This window comes from Macaca thibetana, chromosome 5 (assembly GCF_024542745.1).
Source record: "Macaca thibetana thibetana isolate TM-01 chromosome 5, ASM2454274v1, whole genome shotgun sequence".
Taxonomy (NCBI): Eukaryota; Metazoa; Chordata; class Mammalia; order Primates; family Cercopithecidae; genus Macaca; species Macaca thibetana.
The window spans coordinates 181,937,386-181,962,736 of NC_065582.1; the positions used below are offsets into that span (position 1 = coordinate 181,937,386).

Below are 25,351 nucleotides of genomic sequence, written 5' to 3' on the forward strand. Positions count from 1 at the left end.
TCCTCAATTCATGGATGGTGAATGTGTTGCTACATGGCTTTCTACCTGTCCACATACATTTTGAAAGTGAGTTTCCTGTAAGTATCCGCTAAAGCCCAGGACACTCTCCTACCTAACTCCACTAACCTGAAAATTTCTACTTTAGTTTTCTGAAAAATCCCATACCTGAAAAATTTAACATTGATACTGTCAACTGAAGAATGGTTAGACTTCTAAGTTTGGAAAGGAGAGCTTTGTTTCTCGTAAATGGTAGCAGCCAGCTGGGCAGCCCTTCTGACAGGCTGGGAAGCATAGCCTCCGGTCAGAAGCAGGAAACAGACGTTTCGAGATTGGGAAGAATTAGACAAGGGTTTATGCTGAGTAGGGTGGCCAAATATGCATATCCAGTAAACTACAGGAGGAGTCATGAATATTTATGAGAGGAGAAATGTGTGCGTGTGCACTTGAGCTTCCTGCCTCTCCATGGCACTCATGCTTAAGACATGGCAGTGTCAGCACAATCTGAGGGTGGACTTTTCTACCCTCTGATGTGAAAAGGTGAAGTGAAGGACATGAAAACCCTCACCATGCATCCCCTGAAGACTGACCAGAAGTTCTCTGTGGTCCGTGGTCTCCTATCAGGAAGGAACAGAGGTGAGTTGCTGTGTCAAACCTGTAAGGGGTATGGGGCGGGGTGGGGGCAGGTCAAGCGTTGGTTGGAAGCAGGGTGGAGCCTTTTGGAAGAGCTGGTTTCTCTGCAGCCCTTAGGGAGGAAACCCAGTGGCAGTTAATGAGGGAGGGGGGCATACAATGAGGCAGGTCTGACCTCCTGTCCCACCGTGGGTGGGAACTCAGCTCCCAAGTTTTCTCTGGGGTCCCCTTGGCCAAGAGGGGGTCTGCTCAGATGGTTGGGAGGCTTAAGATTTCCTTTTCTTCTCAATTCTCTGTGATTGTTAGGGATTGAATGTGTTGAATTCATATGTTGAAGTCCTGCCCCTCAGTGTGATGATAGCAGGAGGGGGCATCTTTGAAGGTGATTAGGCTTAGACGAGGGCATGAGGGTGGGTCCCATGATGGGATTAGTGCCCTTATAGGAAGAGAATGAGACCAGAGCTCTCTCTCTCTTTCCATCAGTGAGGACTGGTTGGTTTGGAAGCCTGGAAGACAGCTCTCGCTGGAATCGAGCCTGGTTGGCAGCTGGCCTCATCTCAGACATCCCGCCTCAGACCCGGAGAACTAGGTGTCTGCTGCTGAAGTCTCAGCTCTGCTCTTCCGTCATGGCAGCCTCAGCTAAGACAGCAATGATCTAATATTCATCCATGTTCTAATTTCCCCAATTGTTCCAAATTATATCTTTTAGATAGAATTAACCTGTTTGTTTAAATCAGGATTTAATTGAGGACCACGCATTACGTGTCATTGTCATTTCTCTTTAGTCTCCTTCGGTTTAGTTTCGTCTCCTTTCCTGACATTTTTTGGTCATTCACGATGTTCACAGGCAGTGCCCTCCCCCTTCTAAAGACAAAAGAGAATGAGGCAAAGGCTGCTCCCGCCCCCATACCCCTCCCCACCCAGGAAAGAAGGGACCCAGTGCCTGCTGGGAGAGCTTCTGCGGGAGAGGGTGTAGCCTGGGGCTACCTAGAGCTCTGGAGAAAGCAACTGAAAAGAAGACAGTCAACTTTAGATAAAGGCATGCAGCCAGACATCATTTCCTTCCTCTCAAATGCACTCAGGGCACCATTACAGTCGTGCCTCTCCTGCTCCCAGCAGCCCAGACACAAACAAACAATGGGAAGAGATGAAGGAGCCCTGAAGACCTGGCCTCTGCAGCTTCCCAGCAGCTGGGAAGCATTTAATTGCCCGCAAGTCTTGTTATGCAAATGAGTCATTGGCTGCTCTAATCTCGCACAGATGTCTGATGAGGCGGGTTCCTTGGCTCAGTCCTTTTTGAAACAGAGTTTATCTGCACCCTCATTTTACAGATGAGGAAACTGAGTCTCAGAGGGCAATATCCACCCAAGGTCACCTCCTTTAGTCTACAGTTGGCATTCATCAAGTGCTGGCTGTGTACCAGGCTCCATGATGGGTGGGTGACCTAGAGATGAGTCACATCCAAGCTCTGCACAGGCCATCTGCAGAGAATGCTCCAGGAATGTTTGTTGGGTGATCACGGAATCAACAAATGAATCAATGAATTAATGAATCAATTAGCAAATGATACGGGCTTTGACGTATGGATGAGGCTTTTCACAGTTGTGTGGGGTGAGGGTTGTGTGCATGGCCCTGGGACCTGGACTGAATGTGTTTTCCTGTGTGGAAGCAGGATCCAGGAGAAAGACCCAGCAGGGCCAGGGATGGGCATTCTTTGTTCCCCTGACCCCACCCTCACCCCCAGGAAAGTCACCACTCTCCTGCAGAAAGGAGTTGGGGAGAAAGCAGGGACAAGAGTAAGGGAGCAGCACAGCTCCCCCAAAAAGCAGAGGCTCCTGCTAGAGGGCAGCAGGAGCTTGGGATGGCCTAGGCCTAGACATAGGACATGACTAGCTCACAAGAAGCCTGGGCTGAGGTTTGGCTTATCTGGCCCAAGGCCAGGGGAGGGGAGGAGAAGAAGGAGATGTCCACAGTATGACAGGCTTCCATCCCGTTCTGCTTATCTGTTGCTGTGCAGCAAGCCCCCCTAAAACTCAGTGATGTAAAGCAACAGTGGCTGATGAGTCTGTGGTTAGACTAGGCTCAGCTGGGTGGCTCTTCTGTCTTTGCAGTTGAGGTCTCTCATGGGGCTACAGTCAGTGGGCAGCGCGGTCTGGAACACCCACAATGGCTTCACTTAATGTCTGGGACCTTGGTAAGAACAGCTGGTAGTCTGGGCTCTGAGGTAACAAAGGTGCCTCCTCTCTCTCCATGTGATCTCTCCAGCAGGACTTCTTACCTGCTAGCTCCCCGGTCCCAGGAGTGGATGTGTCATGCTTTCTTAAGGCTTGGGCTCAGAGCTGGTGCAGTGTTGCTTCCCCGCTTTTCCACCAGTGATATGGATTGGATATTTGTCCCCTCCAAATCTCGTGTTAAAATGTGATCCCCAATATTGGAGGTGGGGCCTGGTGGGAAGGTGTTTGAATTATGAGGGTGGATTATTCATGAATGGCTTGGTGCCCTCCCCACAGTAATGAGTGATTTCATCACTCTTTTCTGCCATCTCCCCCTACTCTCTCTTGCTCCCTCTCACATGTGACACACCGGCTCCCCCTTTGCCTTCTGCCATGATTTTAAGCTCCTGAGGCCTCACCAGAAGCTGAGCAGATGCTAGCACCATGCTTGTACAGTCCACAGAACTGTGAGCCAAATAAACCTCTTTTCTTGATAAAATATCCAGTCACAGACACCCTTTTATAGCAATGAAAAATGGATTAACACCACCATCATATAATAGGGCCAGCTCAGGTTTGACATAGGAGGGAACTGCCAATGATGTCAGTACTGGGAGCATGGCTCATCTCAGGTGACAAGTTGATTGTGAAGGGCTTTACTCTCCATGCAGAAAAGCGAATGGTTGAATCTTCAGTAGTCAGTGTGCTTTGGAGAGGACATTTGGTGGCACAGAAGTGGAAGCAGAAGAAGCAGAAGAAGTTGGGAGGCTGATGCTAGAACTCAGGAGCATCCTTTACCTGGAGGACAAGGCTGGGTGGGAGGATGGAAGTACATTTGAGTCAGAGAAGAGCATAGGGAAGGGACATGTGGCAGGAAGGGCTGTGGTCATTAAGGAGGGAAATCAGAGCAGCTGGGCCCAGAGAGATGGGAGACACTGAAAAAGGGTGGCCGAGGCCACCCTGCTGGCTGGATGCCATGGGGAAGGGCATGGGGCTCACCCAGGAGGCTGGTGAGCTCTACCCTCTCTTCCAATTCTTCCAAAGCACTAAACCCACCCCTGAGGGCAGCACCACCCTCAGGACCCAATCACTTCCCAAAGGCCCCACCTTCAAATACCAGTGCACTGGAGGTGAGGGCTGTAACATACGAATTTGGGGGACACAATAGCAGGTGGCCGATACTGATGGTGGGGGTAGCCTGTCTGGAGCAGAGGGACTCCAGCTGCCGTGGGTGAGGTGCAGCCAGGGCTGCAGGCTTCATGGAGCTGGCGGGGGGCCAGGAACAGATGGGAGCCCCACCCCCTATCAAGTTAAAGGGGCGAGAGCCCCATGCTCCCAGGCACAGCTACAGCTGCCCAGCCACAGCTCCAGACTGGGGCATCTCTGTACTGTTGGTGGCCTGGGAAAACCCCCATATACCCACAGGCTTTGAAGTATCTCCTCCTGCTCCCTGGCCTCTCCCTGTTCCTGGCACCCACTCCAATTTCAGAGCAAAGTTGTGGCTGAGCCTGGGCCCTGTCACAACCCAGCCAGGTGTGTATACCCTGGAAGCAGAACTGACCACGCCAGCCACTTGCCACCTCAGCCCCCTCCGGACCTTGGGTGCTGACTAGCACAAGAGGGAGGTCAAGTGGGGACTAAGGGTGGCTCATCACAGGCCTGCAGGTGCCCCTTGGCACAAACAGCCTGGTGCCATGGATGACCTGTTGATGGTGGCTGAAGGCAGACAGGCTCCTGGGTGGAAAGGGGTGGGTCCCTGGTGAAGCCCCATCTCCAAGCCAGGGCTGGCCTGAAACCTGGGGGCTAGGCTGTCCGTTCTGGGTAGAGTCTGCCCTCAGAGTGAGAACTTGTGGTGATTTTTCTGGGCCCACCCATGGTTGCCCATGGACCAATCAGCACACACTTGCTCCCTTCTGAGCCCCTAAAAACCCAGGACTCAGCCAGACTCACACAGATGTGGTGACCACTAGCTGTGGGAAGGAACTACCCACTTCGGGTCTCCTGAGAGCTGTTCTGTCACTTCATGAAGCTCCTCTCTGCCTTGCTCACCCTCAAGTTTTCCATGTATCTTCCTGGACATGGGACAAGAACTCAAGACCTGCCAAATGATGAGACTGAAAGAGCTGTAACACAAACGGGGCTGAAACATGCCCCCCGACTGTCCACATCATGGGCAATGAGGAAAGAAGAGCTGTGGCCCTTCAGGGAGCCCAGGCCAGGGCTGTGACACCCTCTTTGGGGCTCTGTGGTTCCTGGTGTCTACAACCTTCCAGGCACCACCGCATTTTCCTTGTCCAGACACAGGTGCCCACAACGGAAGCTGCATGTGATACATCTGGTCCAGCCACATCCTCTCAGGGAGCCAGCACCTGTGTTGGCACCTGGAGCTGCCCACCCTGCCACAGCAGCCGGCATGCCTGGCTGTGTGCAGTGGCTGGACACGGCTCTGCGCTTACTCACACGTCCCTCACCACTCTGCGCCTGGCTCACCATTGGCAGGTGTGGGATCCAGGCTGGTGGCAGGAGCAGAGGCAGCAGCAGCAGCAGCAGCAGAAGGTACTGCTGACCACAGAAGTTTCCACAGAGGCTGGCAAAGTGACACCCCAAGGATTCCATGACAATACTGCAATCCCACCATCACCCCCATCTGTCATTCCCATTGAGCTGTGGGCACCACATCACCATCCCTGGTAACAAGCAAAGGGCTCGACTTACAGGAGATACTTGGTTCTGTTGTGTGGTTAATGAGAGACTAAACCTTATTACCCCCTTCCAGGTAAGGGGCTTAAACCAGGGCCTCTCCCATCTGGAAAGCCTTCTAATCAACAAGCACTGAATTGCTGCAGGCAGGCATTGCAAGGGTCTAAGGATGCGTATTGCACTGAGCTGAGACTCAGATGACATTCTGCTTTTCTGCTATCATCCTTCAGCCATGGGCCTTGCATCTGCTGAAATCTTTTTGAATTCAAATAACTTGCCTTTTGCAGGGCCCTAAAGACAGTCCTCGGAGAGTGCCAGCCATTTTGGGGATTCTGTAACCAGTTTTAGGACAGTCTCATCTATGTTTAGGACCAATAATAGCTCTACTCCTCCCTCTCAAGTTATGCAAACTTCATCACATCTTCCTTCGTGCCTAGTTCTCCCCACAAGTGTTGAAATCATTTTTGTGAATCACGTTTTCTCTCCAAGATAACTCATTTGAGAAGATCTGTGTATACCCTATTAGGGCCAAGGAGACCCGAAGTATATTTTCTTCCTTAATCAACTAAGTTACAGGCATCCCATCGGATTCACTTCACAGGCTTCAAATTAGTTTAGGAGTTTCCTGGAGTTTGCTGAGCTCAGTTCATCCTAATTGGGACAATTTCTAAGCATCATGGAAACAGCTGGCTGAGAGAGATGAGAAGCCATGAAGCCCACCCCTGCAGTGGGCATGTGTATTAGTCTGTTTTCACGCTGCTGGTAAAGACACACCCTACACTGGGTAATTTATAAAGAAAAAGAAGTTTAATGGACTCACAGTTCCATGTGGCTGGGGAGGCCTCACAATCATGGTGGAAGGCAGAGGGCACGTCTTACGTGGCAGCAGGCAAGAGAGTGTAAGAGTCAAGTGAGGGGGTTTCCCCTTTTAAAGCCATCATATCTCAGGAGACTTATACTACCATGAGAACCGTATGGGGGAAACTGCTCCCCATGATTCAATTCTCTCCCACCAGGTCCCTCCCACAACTCGTGGGAATTACGGCAGCTGCAATTCAAAACGAGATTGGGTGGGGGGACACAGCCAAACTATATCGGTAACCAGCCCTTCCAGGGTGCTCTCTGATGTATTTTCCTCGCTCTTGAGTGTGCTTGTCATGCAGAGGTGAGCGTGGGTCCCACTTAGGGTCTCCTCCTCACATGGGCACCCTGAGGCTGGCAGGTTCAAGCAGCAGGAAGCCACAAACAGGCTTGAAAGATGAGCAGATGCCAGCACATTTCAGCCATGGTGGAATCTCAGAGTCACATGAGGCACCACTTGTAATGCCCCAGCCCACTGCTTGGCACATATTGGGACCCCCAAATGTTAACTTCCTTGCCCTCTTACTTGAAGGACTGAAAGAGGGAAGAAAATGTATTTCTTGGGCAGATGGGAAGACAGGCCTCATTCATTTTCACAGCATCAGAGGCAAGCACAGGGCCTGGCACATAGGAAGTACTCAGTCAATATTGCTGTGTGACCTCAGACAAGTGGCTTAGCCTCTCTGAACCTCAGTTTCCTCATACATAGAATGAGGCTGTGGTTCACAAACCAGTGTGCTCCATCATACACAGGCAGCAGTTGACAGTGGCTTATGTCATAGCCATCACAGTACCCACTGTGAACCTGGGGCGTTCCTTCTCCCCTTGAATTGTCTAAATTATGCTTGACAGTTGAAGCAAAACTGTAACACTCTCTGTGGTTCTCAGTGTATGTGGAAGAGCTATTTAAGACAATTACATTATAAATGGACTATGACAGAGGGACAAAGGGAGGTAATGTTTTTAGACTTTACTCAAATGGTAAAATGACTACAACAGCAGCCTGTGATAAGTTATGTATACATAATGCAATAGTTAGAGCAACCACTTAGAAACCCATACAAAGAGACACACTGAAAAACACTACGGATAAATCAAAATGGAATCCTAAAAAATGTTTACATAGCCCTCAGGAAAGCAGGAGAAAAAAAAAAGAAAGTAAAAAGGGAGAAAAAAACAACATGGCCAACTTAAGCCCTACCATATTTATGGCTACATAAACACACTGACTGTGTCCCCACTCAAATCTCATCTTGAATTGTAACCCCTGTAATCCCCATGTGTCATGGGAGGGACCCGGTGGGAGATAATTGAGTCATGGGGGCAGTTTCCCTCATACTGTTCTCGTGATAGTGAGTGAGTGCTCAGGAGATCTGATGGTTTTATAAGCATCTGGCATTTTCCCTGCTGGCTCTCATTCTCTCTCCTGCCACCACGTGAAGAGGTTCTTTCCACCCTGATTGTAAGTTTCCCGAGGCCTCCCTAGCCACGCAGAACTGTGAGTCAATTAAACCTCTTCTCTTTATAAGTTACCCAGTCTTAGGTATTTTTCATAGCAGTGTGAGAACAGACTAATGTACACACCAATTAAAGGCAGAGACTGGGAGAATGGATTTTTTTAAATACCCAATATATGTCATGTGCAAGAAATTCACTGCAAATATAATGAAAAGGTAGGTTGAAATAAGCAAATGGAGAAAGATATATCATGCAAAAATTAATCTAAAGAAAGCAGGAGTGACTGAATTAATACAATATTGTATACACAGTATAAATATCAGATAAAGTTAACTTCAGAGTAAAGAAAATACCAGAGACAGGGAGTGACATTACATAATGATATAATATTAAAAAGATTACCCCACCAAGAAGATATAGCAATCCTAACCATGCATGCACCAAACAATACAGCTGCAAAATGTGTGCTAGAACAAAAAGAACTAATTGTGTGTTTCTGAGGTGGTTTCTTGCTCACTTATGTCTCCAGGGACTCTTTTGACATGTCCCAGTGGTAAAGGTAGTTTTGTGTGTATTCTTTCCTTTCAGACTAAGACAATTTATTTTACAAGACAAATACTATTTGAGGAAAAATAACAAAGTATTGCCACAGTCAATTTCAGGATGATTCATTACTCCTGAAGTTTTTCTGCTGTCTTTATTGTCAGTTGTTCCCAAATGATTTTATTATGATGATTGAATTGACATAAGAAATGTACAATATAAAAAAAATTAAAGGGGTAGGATTATTTTGTGGAAAACAATGTTTGTCTCAAAGAACTGACCCAGGAAAATGGGAGGTACTGCAACCTCCCATGGGCACAGGTTTGTCTGGAGAAGGGTCTGGCAGGGCTAACACATTGACTGTCCACATCTCCTAGGGAAGACTGCAGCAGGAGAGAGCTGGAGGGCATTTAATGTGGCAGGAAATATTGGTAGAGCTGTTCGGAGAGAAGAGGTAAAACATCCAAAAGGAAACTTTATTCGCAAGGGCTGTAAGATTTTAGGACCCTGGCGAACCTCAGTGGTGGGACTTTCCACAAGAAGATGTATTACCACCTTCCACTTCAGTGATAACCTAACGGTCAGGTGTTCTTACTCAACAAACCATACAAGTCATTGAGGAGGGATGTTTGCTCAGAGAAATCCTAATTAAACCACCCTCCTATCTGATTTCTGCACTGGGTAGATACATCTTTGTTGTATCACATGTAAATGTGTTTGGAGGGTCAAACTTCCAGGGGAAAAAGAGCCAGTGTTGAGGTCCAGCAGACCCAATCATGGATCTTCGCTTCCCCACAACTAGTGTGTGCTCTGTGAGGCTTGGTCTCCTCATTTGTTGAATGGTATCCCTCCTATTGCTGGGACTTTACAAGATCTAGAGGATGCGTGGGTGCCTGCCATAGTCTTTGGCATACAATAGATACTCAGGAAATAGTACTTTATTGAATGTTATAATCATTGATTTGATTTAAACATTATTTTTATACATTTCTTACTTCTATACTAGATTGTAATCCTGAAGTGAAGTAAATGATTTAACCTATCACACAAGTACACTTTAAAAGGCAATATAATGTTCTAACTATAATACAAAGGAAAAATGGAAGTGAGTTGTGATTTTTAAAAACTCTATATGCCAGTGTGCAGATGCTGGCAGAAACACCAGTGCAGACGGTGCAGGCATAGTGCATCTGAGATGCAAGTGCCAAGTCCAGGCCAGGTGACATGATTTTCATGAAGCGCCCAAATAAGCAAGTTCTATCTTTCCTCAATTTACATGTGAATTGCTAATAGATATAACAGGGGGAAAAAAACAAAGCATTTTTCCTACTCTCACATACCACTCAATATAACACTTCTGATGCCAGATGTGTGGGGGTGACACCAAGCAATTCTGCAGTGTCCTCCAATTCAATTCAATTCTGATGCTGTCTACCTAAAGTCAGGTCCCACAGTGAGGGCTCAGTCCCACAGGACAGACCCAACTTCAGGTTCTGAGCGCAAGTCCAGGTGTGGCCTGTGCTTCTGACCGGCTCAGTGTAAGTTGGGGTTCCTGTGACCTCCCCCGGCCTTGGGTTTGATTAATTCACTGAAGCAGCTCACAGAACCCAGGGAAACACTTTACTGACGTTTACTGGTTTATGATAAAGGATACTGCAAAGGATACAGACGAAGAGATGTGTAGGGCGATGCAGCGGGGAGAGCTGCCGAGCTTCCATGCCCTCCTTTCAGACACGTCCCATGCCTCCAGCTTTCCAGAAGCTCCCCCAACCCAGTCCATGTTGGGGTTTATGGAAGCTTCATTATGTAGGCCTGACTGATTACCTCATTGGCCATTGGCAATCAACTCAACTTTCATCTTCTCCTCCTCCCTCTCCCCTCCCCAGAAGTCAGGGGGTGGGGCTGAAAGTCCTAAACTTCTAATCATGTCTTGGCCTCTCTGGGTGACCAGCCCACCCTGAAGCTGCCTAGGGGCTCCCAGCCCCCAGCCATCTCATGAGCACACACAAGACGCTCTCACCACTCCAGAAAGTCCAGGGCTTTAGGAGCTGTGTGACAGGAAGCAGGGGTAAAGACTAAAACTCTATTTCACATTATCATAATTGCATTCCTAGAAAATGCAGCTTATTTTAAAACTATAAAAATACTCACTGTTTGTTTGTCTAGTGAAGTAAAGATCTAGTTTTAGATAGCCACTGAGAGAATTTTCATGCACAATAATGCCCCATGGTATTTGTATTTTATTTTATATTTTTAAAATTTTTTTTTTCCTGACAAAAATGTCCTTCAGAAGCCCCATAGCATTTGAGAAGCTTTGCAGGATGCAGAGCGCGGCTTTCCTGTGGGGGTTTGTCCATGCATTATGGGACACCCAGCTTCCCTGGATGCTAATTGCCAGGTGAAATCCCACCAATGGGACAACCAAGAACATCCTGAAACCTCCCCAGGGAACAGCTCGTCCTGCTGACTTTACGGCCATCACCCTATGTGGCCCAGAGCCCAGTAGTGCTCAGTAAAAGTCTGCTGTTCTAAACCAACCCCTGCAGCCTCCTGAACCATTGCTATGCACATTCATAAGCCTGAGGACTACGCGCTCTCTCTCTCTTGTTTTTTTCTTTTTTGAGACAAGATCTCCTCTGTCATCCAGGCTGGAGTGCAGTGGAGCAATCGTGGCTTGCTGCAGCCTTGATCTCCTGGGCTCAAGTGATCCTCCCATCTCAGCCTCCCATGCCACCATGTCCAGCTAATTTTTATAGAGATGGGGTCTTTCCATATTGGCCAGGCAGGTCTCAAACTCTTGAGCTCAAGTCATCCACCCATCTTGGCTTCCCAAAGTGCTGGGATTACAGGCGAGAGCCACCAAGCCCAGCTCTGAGGAATATTCTTGAAAAAAGTGGAAGAAATGAAGGCAGCTCCCAGCGTTTCAGGAAATGGCCATTCCAGGAGAGCGCTGTCCCTGCCTCGCATCCTCCAGAGGACTCCAGTGCAAATGATGGGGCCACCACCACTGTCCTCAAAACAAGGTCGCCGGTGGCTCAAGCCTGTAATCCCAGCACTTTGGGAGGCCGAGATGGGTGGATTACGAGGTCAGAAGATCGAGACCATCCTGGCTAACACGGTGAAACCCCGTCTCTACTAAAAAATACAAAAAACTAGCCGGGCGAGGTGGCGGGCGCCTGTAGTCCCAGCTACTCGGGAGGCTGAGGCAGGAGAATGGCGTGAACCCAGGAGGCGGGGCTTGCAGTGAGCTGAGATCCGGCCACTGCACTCCAGCCTGGGCCACGAAGCAAGACTCCGTCTCAAAAAAAAAAAAAAAAAAAAAAAAAAGGTCGCTTGCTGAGTTTCAGGGCAGGTGGTCCCGGCTAGTTCAGCAGCTCAGAAAGGCCATGGAGCATGGGGCCTTTTCCCTCTCTCTGCTCCACCACCCTCCGTGTCTACCAGGCTGCCTTTTGGCTGCAAGGGGCTGTCACCATCCTGGGGGCCTGTGCACACATGACCATATCCCATGGAAGGGTCCCCTCTCTGTGTGGCTCTGTGTAGAAGCCCACAGCGTGCTCCTCACTTGCTGTGGGCTGGACTGAGGGGTGTTCTTTGACTATCACTGCTGCAGCCCCTTCCAAGGCAGCAGTGTGGAGACGCCCCTTCCTGGGGTGGTACAGCTTACCTGGCTGCTTCCTTCTGATGCCCACCAGGACAAGGGTTAGGTGAGGCAGGCCCTGGCCTCGGGTACAGAATTTAAGGGGGTACCAAAAAAACCTCAGTGATCAAATTAAATATTTTGACGCAGAATTGTGAAAAACCAAATGCAAAAGAAAATCCACGATGAAGGAAATACCAACCTTTTAAATAAAGACGAGATCTGGTCCTGCATAGCATGGCTGCCCTCGCTCACCTCACCCCAATCCCTGACTTGTCTGGTCCTCGTTGTTTGAAACCATGATATTTTGTTCATCTTCTATTTTTCATTACTTTTGATTTTTAAGCTATGGCATGAATAAATGGTTTGTCTTGGGATGAGTGCTTGGAGGACGCTTACATTTGTGCCCAGGTGAACCCCTATTGGCTCCACCATCGTCCCAGTCCTGTCAGTGCCTCAGCCTGGCACTAAAGAGCTGAACATCTGCAGATGGATGCCAGTCATGTACAGGGTTTCTTTGCAATGCAGTTGCTTTAAAAGCTCAGCAGACATCTAGATTGCTGTGTCCAGTCAATGTCATGGGATAATGACCTCAGCCAAAGATTTGGACCAGACATAACTTTTGTCTGTAGGCACGCCAGCCTCCTAGGCATGGGCCCACTGGCGCCTCTTCTCCCTGTAGCCTGAGTTTTGCCAACTGAATTGTCTCTATATTTAGCAGAGGATGCTTGACAGAGGCTTGGGAAAAACAGATTTACTTTTCAGTCCATTCATAGCTGCTGCTGCTCCTGAGCCTCTTGTCTTCTCCTTTGCTTGTGTGTGGGCCATTTCTAGCAAAGCCACTCACCTTTTTGTAAACCCTTCTGAAAGCCATTAGAAGCAGCCAACTCACAGCATCTTGAAACCACCCTAGTTTCCCTGAGAGCTACAGCTTCAGCAGACATGTCGTGTGCAGCCCAGGCTTAAATAGGTGACAGTTTAGTCAAATGGAAGATCAATTTTTCTGCTTTTCACCAGTTCTACATTTTAGAGTTTATTACTCCTACTTTTGACATCCCACTTCTGGTACCGAATTCCATTAGTGGTCAGAGTTTTGACCTGAAAGCAACAGAAACCAACTTGGACCCACTGAAGTAGAAGAGGAATTATGAAGATGACTCTTGAGTCACCCAAAAATTTTCTAGGATTGGGAAGCTGGGTTCAGACCTGAGCAGCTGGGAATAATACTCAATCTTGCACTCCAAAGATGTTCTGGAGGGCATTGGATGCTGCAGCTATAGCTCTGGGCCTGCCTCTTGCCGCTATGGCCACCACCCGTTAATGTCACTGCCCCTGCTAAGGAATCCAGTGTTTTTGTAATTGCTAATGCTGTCAGAATTCACAGGTCCTTCTCTCCCCACACCTCACCCTATCCTTATTTCTTGTTTCTGATTTGAAGTCTGAGGATGGGGGCTACCTGATTTATCTACTCTGATGGAGACAGGCTCTTCCTCCTGCCAAGAGGCACGTGGAGGTAAATACTCTGCAATAAATATTAAAAAGTATGTAACTTTCCTAACAGGAAGGGCAAATGCCAACTCCAATTACCCCAAGAGATGGGCCAATGTCAGCCCCTTCTCAGATCCTCTTCCCTGGCCAGGGGTGAGCACCACCTTCATGGTCTCACTTCGCTTGGCCACAGGGTCTCTTCCACTGGTCTCTCTCCACCCTCCTCTCTGCCTCTTTTTCCTCCTGTCTCTCACACAGGTATCTATCCCTGGGCTCTCATCTCCCCTCACAGTGCCCATTCTCCCTTGGGGAATCACCACCTCCCCTGGCTCCCTACCTACATTATCTTCATTTCTAGCCCTACCTCTGCCCAGGCCCAAGACTCCCATTTGCTCTGCCAGCTGGGCTGTTCTGTTTAGTCACCCCCACAGGTATCACCTGAACTCAACCCACAGCGTGGATCATTTTAGGGAAAGGACTCCCAGGCCACTTTTTCCTGCCTCTCCTTGTTAACAGGCAGGCACTAGACCTCACCACAAGCAAACCACCCTGGTGCTGAGTTCAGAGGGACTCCACGCTGCACTGTGGCCCTGACATGAGAGGTGCTGCACAAGGAACCCTCCCCAGAACAAGGGAGGTGGCTGGCCAGGTGTGGTGGGGCCTTGTAGGCTGCCCTCCTAGAGGCCCTGGCAAGGCACTACCTGGTGTCATGGGGAGGGGACATCCATGGTGTGAGGAACTGAAATTGACAACACTTGTGTCAGGCACAGCCATGGACTCACCCTTGGATACTGCTGGCTGCCAGGTGCACCCAGGACATGGCTGGACCCCTGAACCTGCAATGGGGAGACTGTGAACTCCACACCAATGCCTGGCCAGTGGGACCCAGGGAGGCTCCTTGTCACAGCCGACATGGAAACTGCAGCTGTGTGAGAGGCTGGTGGTACAACCTCACAGTGCAGGGACTTACCCCCATCCCCCTTGGATGAACTTTGTGCAACAGGAGACAGAAGACAAGGGGGTTCTTTGCCCTCCTCCCTCATGGACTAGCCAAGAAGTCCTGCATGACCAGGCAGGGAGCCAGACCAACTTGCCAACCTGGCCCTTCACTTGTTTTCTGTCCCCGCTTCCCTCTGTCCCTCACTCTTGCTGCTTTGGGACTGCACTCACCTAAAGCTCTGGCAGGAAAATGTGGCCTTGGCACAGAAGGCAGACTTAGAGTGGCTCCCATGATCCCGTCTCCTGCTGTCCATGCCCATGAATGTGGGTGAGACCTGCGGCTCACCACTGATAGAGGCTGGCAAAGCAGATGGCAATATCCATGGGCACCTGCCATCCCATGAGATGCCATCTGGTTAGCACATGCCATAGGGACCCTCCTCTGACTTGATGGTCTCCATGGCCTCACTGGGGAGGTCCAGTGACAGCAACTGCGGGAGGCCTCCAGGAGCCAATGGGCAGCTGGAACCTCCAGACTTACAGCTGTGAGGAGAAGATTCTGCAACAACCTGAGAAGCTTGGGAAGCTGATTCTTCCCCAGTTGAGCCTCTGATGAAAATGCAGCCTGGCCAGCACCTGTCTGCAGCCTGGGGAGACCCCAGTGCAGAGAACCTGGTAAAACAGGGAGGCAGTGAATGTGTGTGGTTCTGAGCCACTTCATTCATAGTGGCTTGTTACACAGCAGGAAGCTGACACACCGGGCTCTGTTCTCAATGGAACCTAGAAAGTTACAACATCCGGCCCCTCTGATCCTGCACTTCATCTCCAGGAAGTCCATAACCTCACACATGCTTCATAGGAAAGAAAACGTGTACTCCCCTCCCAAGGAAGGAAGTGAGTGTCGTGACAACAACAAACTGCACATGCCGGAGAGGGAAGCAGCATGGCAGCCCCTGTTTTACAGATGAGGCAGTTTGGTGACTTGTCCTGAGCCAGCAGCTGACCCCAGGCACCTGACTCCAGAGCCCAGTCCTGAGCCCAGGCCTCTCTAGCCCTTAATGTCCAGGATGTTGCCTCGTGCCCCTGCCTACCTCAGGCTTAATGTGGGTGATGCTGCTCCGTGCCCCTCCCCACCCCAGGCTTAATGTGGGGACACTGCCTCACGTCTTTCCCCATCCTGGTTGGGAGTTTGGGCTCACAGGCACTGTCCTTGACCACACCTCCTCCGGTTGTCACTAAGAAGTTTGGGGTAACTGATCTGTCACTGACCGGTGCCCTGTTCCTACACTGGGGAGGCCTACCTCTCCATCCTTATCCATGCCCCCTCAAGACTGTAGAACCAAGAGAACCTCAGGGGCCTTCCCTGGTGGAACCTGGATATAGTGATGGAGGAGGCATTGTGCTGAGTGCTGGGATGGGCACTGGGCCTAATGGGAGGTGCCATGGAGAGGGTGATGCAGGTAATGCCAGGCCATGGTTAAGATGGGGGTAAGTCACAGGAATGCAGAACAGAGGGGCACCACCCAGGAAGGGCCAGGAGGTGGGTGGGATCAGCAGGAATCAAAGCAACACTGTGGCAGGGCTTGGGGGAGTGTGGCCAGCAGGGATCAAAGCAACACTGTGGGAGGGGGCATGGTCAGCAGAGATCAAAGCAATACCATGGGAGGCGGAGCCTGGAGGGAGGCGTGGTCAGCAGAGATCAAAGCAAAACTGTGGGAGGGAGCATGGTCAGCAGGGATCAAGGCAACACTGTGGGAGGCGGAGCCTGGGAGGGGGCGTGGTCAGCAGCAATCAAAGCAACACTGTGGGAGGCGGGCCTAAGAGGTGGGCGGGGTCAGCATGGATCAAAGCTACACCGCAGGAGGCGGGGTTAGGAGGTGGGCGGGGTCAGTGGCCCTGGATTGGGCACGTGTGGTGGTGGGATAGCTGGAACCTACTCACTGACACAGGCCGGTGAAAATGGAGAAGTCAGAGCTCAGCAAAGTTAGAGCTGAGATGGGGGCGTAGACATTAATATGCTCTTAAAATAAGAACGCCCAGAAGAGGGGACTCATCAGCTGCCTCCTTCCAGATGTCAAAGCCTGGTTATTTTTAAGGCAACACCATCAAAGCAGAGCGTGCTGGAGCCGTGGGGAGGCGGCTGTCGCTCAGCAGCAAGGGGCTCAGGGAGGTTGGGGGGAAACGGTGCTGCCCAGGAGATGCCCTCAGGGCTGTGCCCACCGCTGTCCGGCCACCTGGAGGGCTGGGGGGCACCCAGGCTGGGAGTCCCAAGCCCCCATTTCCAGGCCAGCTCCATGCTAGGCAGCCTGGACCAGGTCGCCTGACCCTGCCTGCCTGCACTTCCTCCTCCAAAACCGCCAGGCTCTTCTCACCCTGGGCCATACTGGGCCATCGTGAAAACAGCAGCAGCAATTGTGTGTCCCCTAGGAGCAGTCCGCTAGGAGCAGGGCTCTGCACCCAGCGCGTTGCAATGTTCTTTCAAGTCTCACAGCAGCATGGGAGGGAGGTATGGAGCCCTTCTGCACCGTGGTTTCCTCGTCTGGAAAGGGGAACAGTGACAGCTCCTTCCTTGGAGGGTGGTGGTGAGGGTTAAACAGGCAGCATGCACACGGGGGTACTCAGAACCCCAACAGGTGCAGCGGCGGCAGTGCTGGGCAGACACTGCTGTTCTCAGTGATTATCGTTTCCTTTTGCATGTGAAAAAACAAGGCTCAGAGACGCTGAGCTGCCTGCCCAAGGCCACGCAGCTGGGTTTCATCTGGAGGCTGATTCCGGGCTGGCACCCCCATAAGCACTGCTATGGTGCCAGTAGAGTGACAGGAGATGAGTCTCTGTAGCAAGTGTCTTCCAGCTCAGCCTGTGTTTGGGGGTAGCATCTCTTCTGAGAGTGTTGGAAGCTGCAGGGTTGGGATAAGTTGGGGCCTTGCTCAGTGTCCCTGGCTGTGAGATTCCTGTCCCTGTGGGGCCCCACCAGGAAAGTCAGTGGACAGGTAGATGTGACTGTGTCTGGCCTGGTGACGCCCGGTGGGGCCAGGTCCCCTCCTGGTGTGGAGCCTGCCAGCCAGGCTCTGGCCAGTTCGGTCCCCAGGAGGCCCAGGAGGCCTGCTTCTTGCTTCGTCCCTCTGGTTTTGAAAATCGCCTTCTCTAGGGCTGCCTGCTGCTCCCCAGGCAGGTCTTGGGCTGCAGGTGCCATCGTCAGCGGCTTGTATCTGGGGCCTCATGGGGGCACCCTGGCGCTAGTTCAGGGGCAAATGTCTGTGACTTTTGAGTTTCGCTGACTACACACCCTGTCCGTTCTTCGGTAGGGATTTGGAAGCGCTACAGCGCGCTCTCACCTCCACCTCATCCTAATAAGTCCTCGGCGCGCTCTCACCTCCACCTCATCCTAATAAGTCCTCGGCGCGCTCTCACCTCCACCTCATCCTAATAAGTCCTCGTTTAGGTACAAAGGGACACAAGGAGGAGGCTCCTGGGAACCTCACACAGACATCTGTCACCGGAAAGGGGAAGACTGGGCTGAGGGTCAGTCGGGTGGTCTCTGGTGCAGCTGTAGCCAGCTGTCTCCTCTCTCTCTCTCTCTCCCCTTCCTCTCTTCCCTCCTTCCTCTCTCCCCTCTTTCCTCTCTCCCCTACTTTCCCTGTCTCTCTTTCTCTTCCCTCTTTTCCTCTTCCCTCTCTCCATGTCTCTCTGTCTCCGTCTCCCTCCCTCTCTGTTCTTCATCTCCTCCCTCTCCCTCTCTCTTTTGTGTTTCTCTCTCTCTCACCCCTGCCCTCTCCCCATCTCTCCCTCCCTCTCCTCTCTGCTGTGCTCATCTCAGGAGCTGGCCTCTCTCTTGCCTCCTGCACACAGACTCCCGCTCCCCACGATGGGAACATGGCCACCCCTGGTGCACTCCCTGACCTCAGTGTACCCCTTCCCCTGTAGCTGGACTGCACTTGGCAACTGGGACCTCACCTGGCCTGACCTTGGATGGAAGCCTGCGTCCCCTGCAAGCAACCCCACAGACGCAGGTCACATGTTTACGCTGTGCCAGGTGGTAGGGACATTTTGATCAACAGCCACCATAAAGCCACAGGGAGGGAGGTGTGAGGAGGATACACTTAAGGGAAGGAGAGCATTTACTAGAGCAGGGGACAGGAGGAAAGGAAACGGCCATCAGTGCTGGTACTTCTGCTTGGCCCGCAGCTGCCCCCTCGCCATGCACCTGTTTGTTTGGATGCTTCCTGGTTTTCCTGTGTGGGTGGATGGGGGGTGGGAGGGGAAGACAGGAGGGTGCCTGAACATCCATGATCTGGGTCAGAAGGGGACGGGCTCCAGCTGCGTTTGGAACTCAACAAAGTCCCTAGTGGTGGCACCAATCATCACGGAGCAGCACGTTTACCCAGAACTTCTTGAGTTTTTCTCAGCAAAGGAGCAGGGAGCAGTTTCCAGGGCTCAGGAGCGTCTGGTCCTGCAGCTGAGGAGCCGAGCGTCCAGCCTTCCCTATGCCCCGTCCAGGAGTCGGCGCTACATCCAGGGATAATGGGGAGCCAGAGAAGGACGCTGAGGGGGCATTCACCTGTCAGGGGTGCACTGTGGAACCAACTCTTTGGCTGCTGGTGTGGAGAAGGTGCGGGGGACAGGGGGCAGGGAGAGCCTGAGGAGCCTCGTCCCAGGCTACAGAGAAACATGGAGGCTCGCCGGGGACGTGGCTGGGAGGTGGCACTGGCCAAGGGCCTGCAGGACTCTGCGACTGCTGAGACTGTGGGTGTGGAGGGGAGGGAGCTGAGTGGGAACGCAGTGCCAATGGCTTCAGAAGCTACTTTGTTAATAGATCATCGAGGAGAGGAATGATTAGAATGAGTAACTGAGCAGCAGGTGGGTGGTGGGTGAGAGGGCTCACTCGTGGAAAATTCCTGGCTGCTAATCTGGCTGGAGAAGGATCCGGAACCTTGAGTCAAAGGCTGTTGCTTTGCAGAGTTCTCGTGCCAAATCCACCAGTTCCTGAAGCCATGATCCACCTGCCAAGAGGACACACCCAGGCCACCCAGGGCCACCAGTGATCGCTGGCACGACCTTGAGTTTGGGTCCTGGGCCATTGCCTCCTGGAGCCCCCTAACCTGTAGGAGGCACATGTGTTCCCACATCACTGGCAGCTGCAGAGTGTCTCCAGCATCCATGCCGCAGACCCAGGCCTCCCCTGGGCAGACACAGAGTCCTTCCAATCTGGCTGCGCTCCGGGACCACATGGTCAGATACAGGGTGCTAGGGCCCTATGGGGACAACGTAGAGGGCAGAGATGGAGGGGCCCAGAGGAGAGGTGTGGTGGGCTTCCTGGAGGAGGTGGTGTTTGCATGGAGGTAAGGAGGAGCACACCTGTGGGCCTCAGTGCAGCTAGTGCACGTCCATACCACATGCATGTGTACACAGATGCACACGCCTCACGCCTGACTTGGCTGCCTCTTACTGTAGAGGCTGAGGTACTCCTCACAGTGATGTGCCCCACGCGGACAGGCCAGTTCTCCCCCTGTCCCAAGAGCACCAAGGAGACCCAAGAGGCCTCTGGCCCAGCTGGGTCCAGGGTGAGGAAAGGCCTCCCACAGACAGCACTTGCCCTGGGAATTGTTCTCCCTCGAAGACACCGTGTGGGTGACAAGCCCTCTCTCCCCACCCACAGGCTGGTTCTGAAAACCCGAGGGTGGCGGCCCCTCCTCCCGAGCCATTTCCTTGCTTCGTGTGGTGCTAACATCATTTCCAGAAGCAGTTCTAATCTCTCAGAATAGCTCCTTCTGGATGACACAGCCTTAGCCTGGCCTCCCTGAGCCCCAGGGCGAGGTGGGAGTTGCAGGTTGGCTGGATCAGGACCTGGGCCAAGACAAGAGGGCCCCAGCCACAGATCCTGGACTCCCCTGCAGTGCCTGTCTCCCTGGCACCTCCTCGGCCCTGCCTATCTCTCACCGGCACTGGGGAGGCACCCGGGATGTGGACAGCTCTCTGCTCGCCTGCTGTGGATGAGTCTGTTCTCACGCTGCTATAAAGACATACCTGAGACTAGGTAATTTATAAAGGAAGGAGGTTTAATGGACTCACAGTTCCGTATAGTTGGGGAGGCCTCAGGAAACTTACAATCATGGCAGAAGGCAAGAGAGAAGCAAAGGCACATCTTACATGGCGGCAGGAGAGAGAAAGAGAGACAGAGAGCGAGAGCGAGAGCGAGAGAGAGAGAGAGAGCGCGTGTGAACAAGAAAATCACTCATCAGATCTTGTGAGAACTCACTATCACAAGAAAAGCATGGGGAACCACCCCCATGACCCAATCACCTCCCACCAGATCCCTCCCTCAACATGTGGGGATTATGGGGATTACAATTTGAGATGAGATTTTAGTGGGAACACTGAGCCAAGCCATATCATGCTGTGTGGCCTTGGGCCCATTACTTGACCTCTCTGTGCTCCAAATCCCTGACTCCTAAAAATGAAGAGGCCTACCTCACTGGGCTCTTATAGAAGGAAATACATTGACAGCTAGGTACACCCACCCCATAAATCCTGGCCCATAAGAGGTGTACAGTGAACACTGCTGTCATTGTTCCCAACTCTGCCTCAGGGTAGGTCAGCTTTCTTTAGTGCATGCCTCACACGAGGCTCTGTGGCTGCTCCCCACACTGGAGGCCACCTAGTTGTATGGCTGCGGAAACTGAGGTACAGGCCTGTTGGTCAGGAGCAGTCAGTGTCAGACTTGGGACCGGCAGACCTGCAGCGGAGCAGCACCAGGCATGTGCTCTGGGCCTCAGCTGCCTCCGGGAACCACAGATGAATGGCTGGGTCCGTGTTCTTGAGTGGGGAAGTCAGGCACACACACACGCATGACACACACATACACCGCCCATGCACAGGACAGGTGCTAGTACAGAGGTGTTTACAACGTGCTAAGAGGGCAGGAGAAGGTTTGTCACCGAGGATGGTGCTTCACTAGGTTTTGAACTTCAAGCAAATACTTTTGAGGCCAGGAAATCAAAAAGGGGGCTCCCAGCAGAGGCACAAGCTGTGCCAAGACCCAGCGGTAGGGAGGTGCCTGAGCGCGGGCATAGTGGGAGCAGGACTGGGAAGGCAGGTTGGAGCCTGGGGCCATCAGGGATCTTGATGATCCCTGTGCAGTCCACAGGGCTGGGGCATAGGGAGGGGTCCTGGGCTCTGCTTTCACCCAGATGGTGCTGCGGGATGGGCTTTGGGGGCAAAATTCTGCCGGGCTGGCCAGGCCTCTCAGGGAGGCAGGGGCTGTGCTGGGACCTGCTTCCTGCCACACCCTCCCCCACCCCGTGACAGATCACAGGCCCTGCCTGGGCCCCTTCCTGCCTGCTCGTCCTTCCCCAGGGCTCATCCTCGCCTGCCTCCGCAGGGCTCTCTCTTGGCCACGTGAGGGCAGCGTGGAAGTGCTGGGCTCTTGTGGGGGGTGGCACTGGAGGATGACTCACCAGCACCTTTGTCTTCGGGTGGGGTGACAGCAGGCATGCTCTCCCATGGCTCGGAACCTAGTGCCTGCTCACGGCGCACCTGCAGCAGCCCCTCCCCTTCCTGGTCTCACCATCCCCACTCCCTGCCTTGCCTCCTGTGGCCCTCAAACAAGCTGATTGCACTGGAACCCCGGCTCCCTGCCCTGCCTGCTGTGGCCCTCAAACAAGCTGATTGCACTGGAATCCCAGTCTCAGGGTCTGCTTCTGGGATCCCAGCCTAACAGCCCCTCCTAGCCGATGACAGGTGCCCTGGGTGTTGGGGTCAGGGACATTGGCACAGAAGCAGGGAAGCCTGGAGAGCCAGGGGGGACCTCGGGACACCAAAGGTCTCTGTCTTCAGGGCCTAGCCCAGCCCTGAAGGGCCGTCTGGTCTCACTGCCTGGGTGGGTGCTTTCCTTGGGGCTGCCCCTCCTGTTACACCAGGACTCATGTGCTGGCTTCTCCTGGAAGCCCCTCTGATTGAATTCCCTCCACCCGGAGCTCGCCATGGGTTTGCTGTGTTTCAGTCCTGCTCCCGGGTGGAGCCCTGCAGTCTCCCTGCCCCTTTCCTCCAGCTGGAATGGCCTTGGCTTTCCATCCCTCCCCTGCTTCCTGGAGAACACAGGCTCTTCTGTCACGTCCCCGGGTCATCCTCTGCTCCTGGGGAATAGAGCAGAGAGCTGTCGGCCCCTGAGCCTCTGGCTGGCCCAAGGACAGGTCCTCCCTGGCTCCCTGGCTTGACTCTTGATCTCCTTGAGGGTAGGACCAGTTGTGACCGCCCTTGACAGCTACAGGGCTGGGGCACTGCCAGGGTGCAGTCTGGGTGCTGAGACCAGTAGATGGCACCTCCCACTTCGAGGTCACCTGTCCTTGACCAGAGGGTGAGAGTAGCCAGGGGTGGCAGGTGGGGCTGTGGGCAGGGCTCTTCTGACCCGGGGCACATGCCACCCTTGCTTCCCCAGCTGACCGGCCCGTGTGTAGAGGTGTTGGTGGGGCAGGTCCTGAGGGGAGGAGGGAACAGGAGGATTAGATGCCCCACCGACCAAGGCTGAGCAGAAAACCAATTAGCCACGGTCTCCTCCGGGCTCCACCCCAGGGATTAAAAAGACAAAGGCAGACGGGGTATCCCCAGCTGGAGGAAGAAAGGCTGCCATTGTGCGGTGCAGCTTCAGGGACAGGGCAGCCTCTCACCAGGGCCTCTTGCCCACCTCCCTATCCCAGGCTTCCAGAATACTCTCTCTCATCCTCACCTGCACTGCGATCCCCCACCTCTGGCCACACCTGTGGGGTGGGGGGCAGGTGCCTCAGCCCCTCCAGCTACATGCCCTGCCCCTCTCAGCCTGGTGGTCCTCCTTCAGGTCACCCCCACACATCCTTGGTTCACCTGGGCTGTCCCTGGACCTCTGGGGATGGCCCTGGGTGGCCCTTCCTGCCTACCTGTCCGATTCCCTCATAGACGGTGAGCAGGATGAGAGCAGAGACTGTCGACTGATCTCCGTGCAGCCCTTCCACGTGCCCAGTACGGGCCTGGCATCTAGCTGCATGTGGCACCCACTTGCTGAGTGTCCATGTCCACAAGCACTTTCCAGTTATTAGAAGAAAGCGCAATGGAGGGTCCCGCGTTAGCTTGCAGGGACCATGTTTGCTGGCGTGTTCTGTGTGTGCCTGTAAGTGCTGTTGGTACCTGCGTGTGCACATGTTAGTATCCATGCATGGGCCGTGGGAGGCCGTGCATGCCACACGTGTGTAAGTGCTGTGGGTGCGTGTGCACACTGCACACATACACGTGTGTGAACGAGTTCCATCTCAGTTTCACAGTCACAGTGCTGCAAGCTGGCACAGCCACAGCTCTGCCTCCAAATTTCCCCATCTGGGCAGAGGGCTGGGTGGCCCAAGCGCCCTGTGAGGCTGGTCCTCCACCATTGGAAAGTTCTGGGAGCCCCAGATGCCAAGCTGCTGTGTGATCCTGGTCCTGACCGTCTCCCCATGAAGTGAAGGTGACACATTAGATTACGGTCCTCAAAGTGTGGTCATGTGAACAGCCTCTGACAATTCCCTGGACCTGGTTCAAATGCAGACTCCTGGGCCTGCCCTGGGTCTCCTGGGTCAGAGCTTGCGGGAGCAGGGCCCTGGAATTGGCTTCTTAGCCCGTACCCTCAGGACCATCTGTGCCTCCCAGGGGCTGTGCTGGCTGTGCTGTGGTTTGAATCATTCTTGCTGAATCCCTGCCCAGCGTGTTGTATGGAAGAAAAAGTTGTTCCCAGAGCTGGAGAATCCTCCCTGGCCTTCATTCGTTGTCCCTTGATGCCACCAACCACAAGTGCCCTCACAACTTAAGGCAGGGCTCTGTGTCCTCCTGGTACAGATGAGGAGACTGAGGCCGAGGACCCAGAGGGCACGCTGGGGAAGAGCCAGGCCCACACTCAAGGCAGCCTTGCAAATGCCAAGGAGGCGGCTTTTCATGCCCTGTGGGAGACAGCCTGCCAACTGCCACACTGATGGAACAGGCAGTCTCAGTGACAGCGAGCACCCTGTTGCTGGAGGTATTCAAGAAGGGCCTGAACAACCACCACCCATCCCAGCAGCCCTCAGTGGAATTTCAGCACTGGGTGGAAAGGCCCTTCCAAAGCCAGGATCCCGGGCACCAAATGGACGCTGCTGGTTTGGGTTTTGATCTTGTGTATGCTCTCTGGGAAGTGGAGTAAACTGGGATCTTGGGGAGCCATGTGGGCTTGGCCCTGCTTCCGTGCTGGAAGCTCCGCAGTGCCTCAGCAGCTCCTCATCACACAGTTGCCCATTTGGGGTCTGGGGCAGGGCCCGGGAGTCTGAATTTCTAATGCGTTCCATGGGGCTCCCAGGGCTGGGGAGCAGGGCCTTGGGAAACTGGGTCCTGGGGAGCCGCCGGCTTTCTCTGCCACACATTAGGCAAGAACCCCAACCTCCATTTCTCGCCCCAGGCAGTGGACAGAGCCCAGGGGGCAGAGCCCAGCGAGCTGAGCCTGGGACAGTGCTCAGTCCTCCCGCAGAGAATCTGAGCAGGCCCAGCGGCCTCGCCGGCAGGTCTGCACTCCGAACCCAGCGCCAGCCTTCCAGAACAGCCTCATGGGGTCAGCAGGGCAGCCTCCCTGCACAGCACACAGCCTCGCCGAGGGCTGGGCCTGCAGCCAGCTTCCCAAGCAGCTCTGCCACACATTCCTCCCTGGTGGCACACTGCCCGGTGGCTCAGCTTAGCAGCATCTTTCCGGAGCTGATGAATGGAGCTGCCGGAGATATCGGCAGGCCGGGGGTCTGGCTCCCCAGGACCCCCCAAATGGGACTAAGCCCGGCTCCAGACAACCCTGGGTGACCTTCCTCTGGAGCTTGCTGCCAAGGGACTCGTCCAGCCGGTCCCGGTGACCTCTGCTGAGCTG

At 53.1% G+C, this 25,351-nt stretch overlaps 1 protein-coding gene across 4 annotated transcripts in view; it reads left to right on the forward strand.

Annotated features, from left to right (window-relative positions):
• The window catches only part of LRPAP1 (LDL receptor related protein associated protein 1), a 768,843-nt gene that overhangs the window by 399,043 nt on the left and 344,449 nt on the right, over positions 1–25,351 (forward strand). Inside the window, exon 1 of one of the 4 annotated variants that reach the window (XM_050792159.1) lies at positions 23,061–23,064. The exons of the other annotated variants lie outside the window; for them this stretch is intronic. The gene's annotated coding sequence lies outside the window, so the exon portion shown is untranslated. Of the gene's footprint in view, positions 1–23,060; positions 23,065–25,351 lie in introns of those variants that run through there. 4 annotated transcript variants of the gene reach the window in all.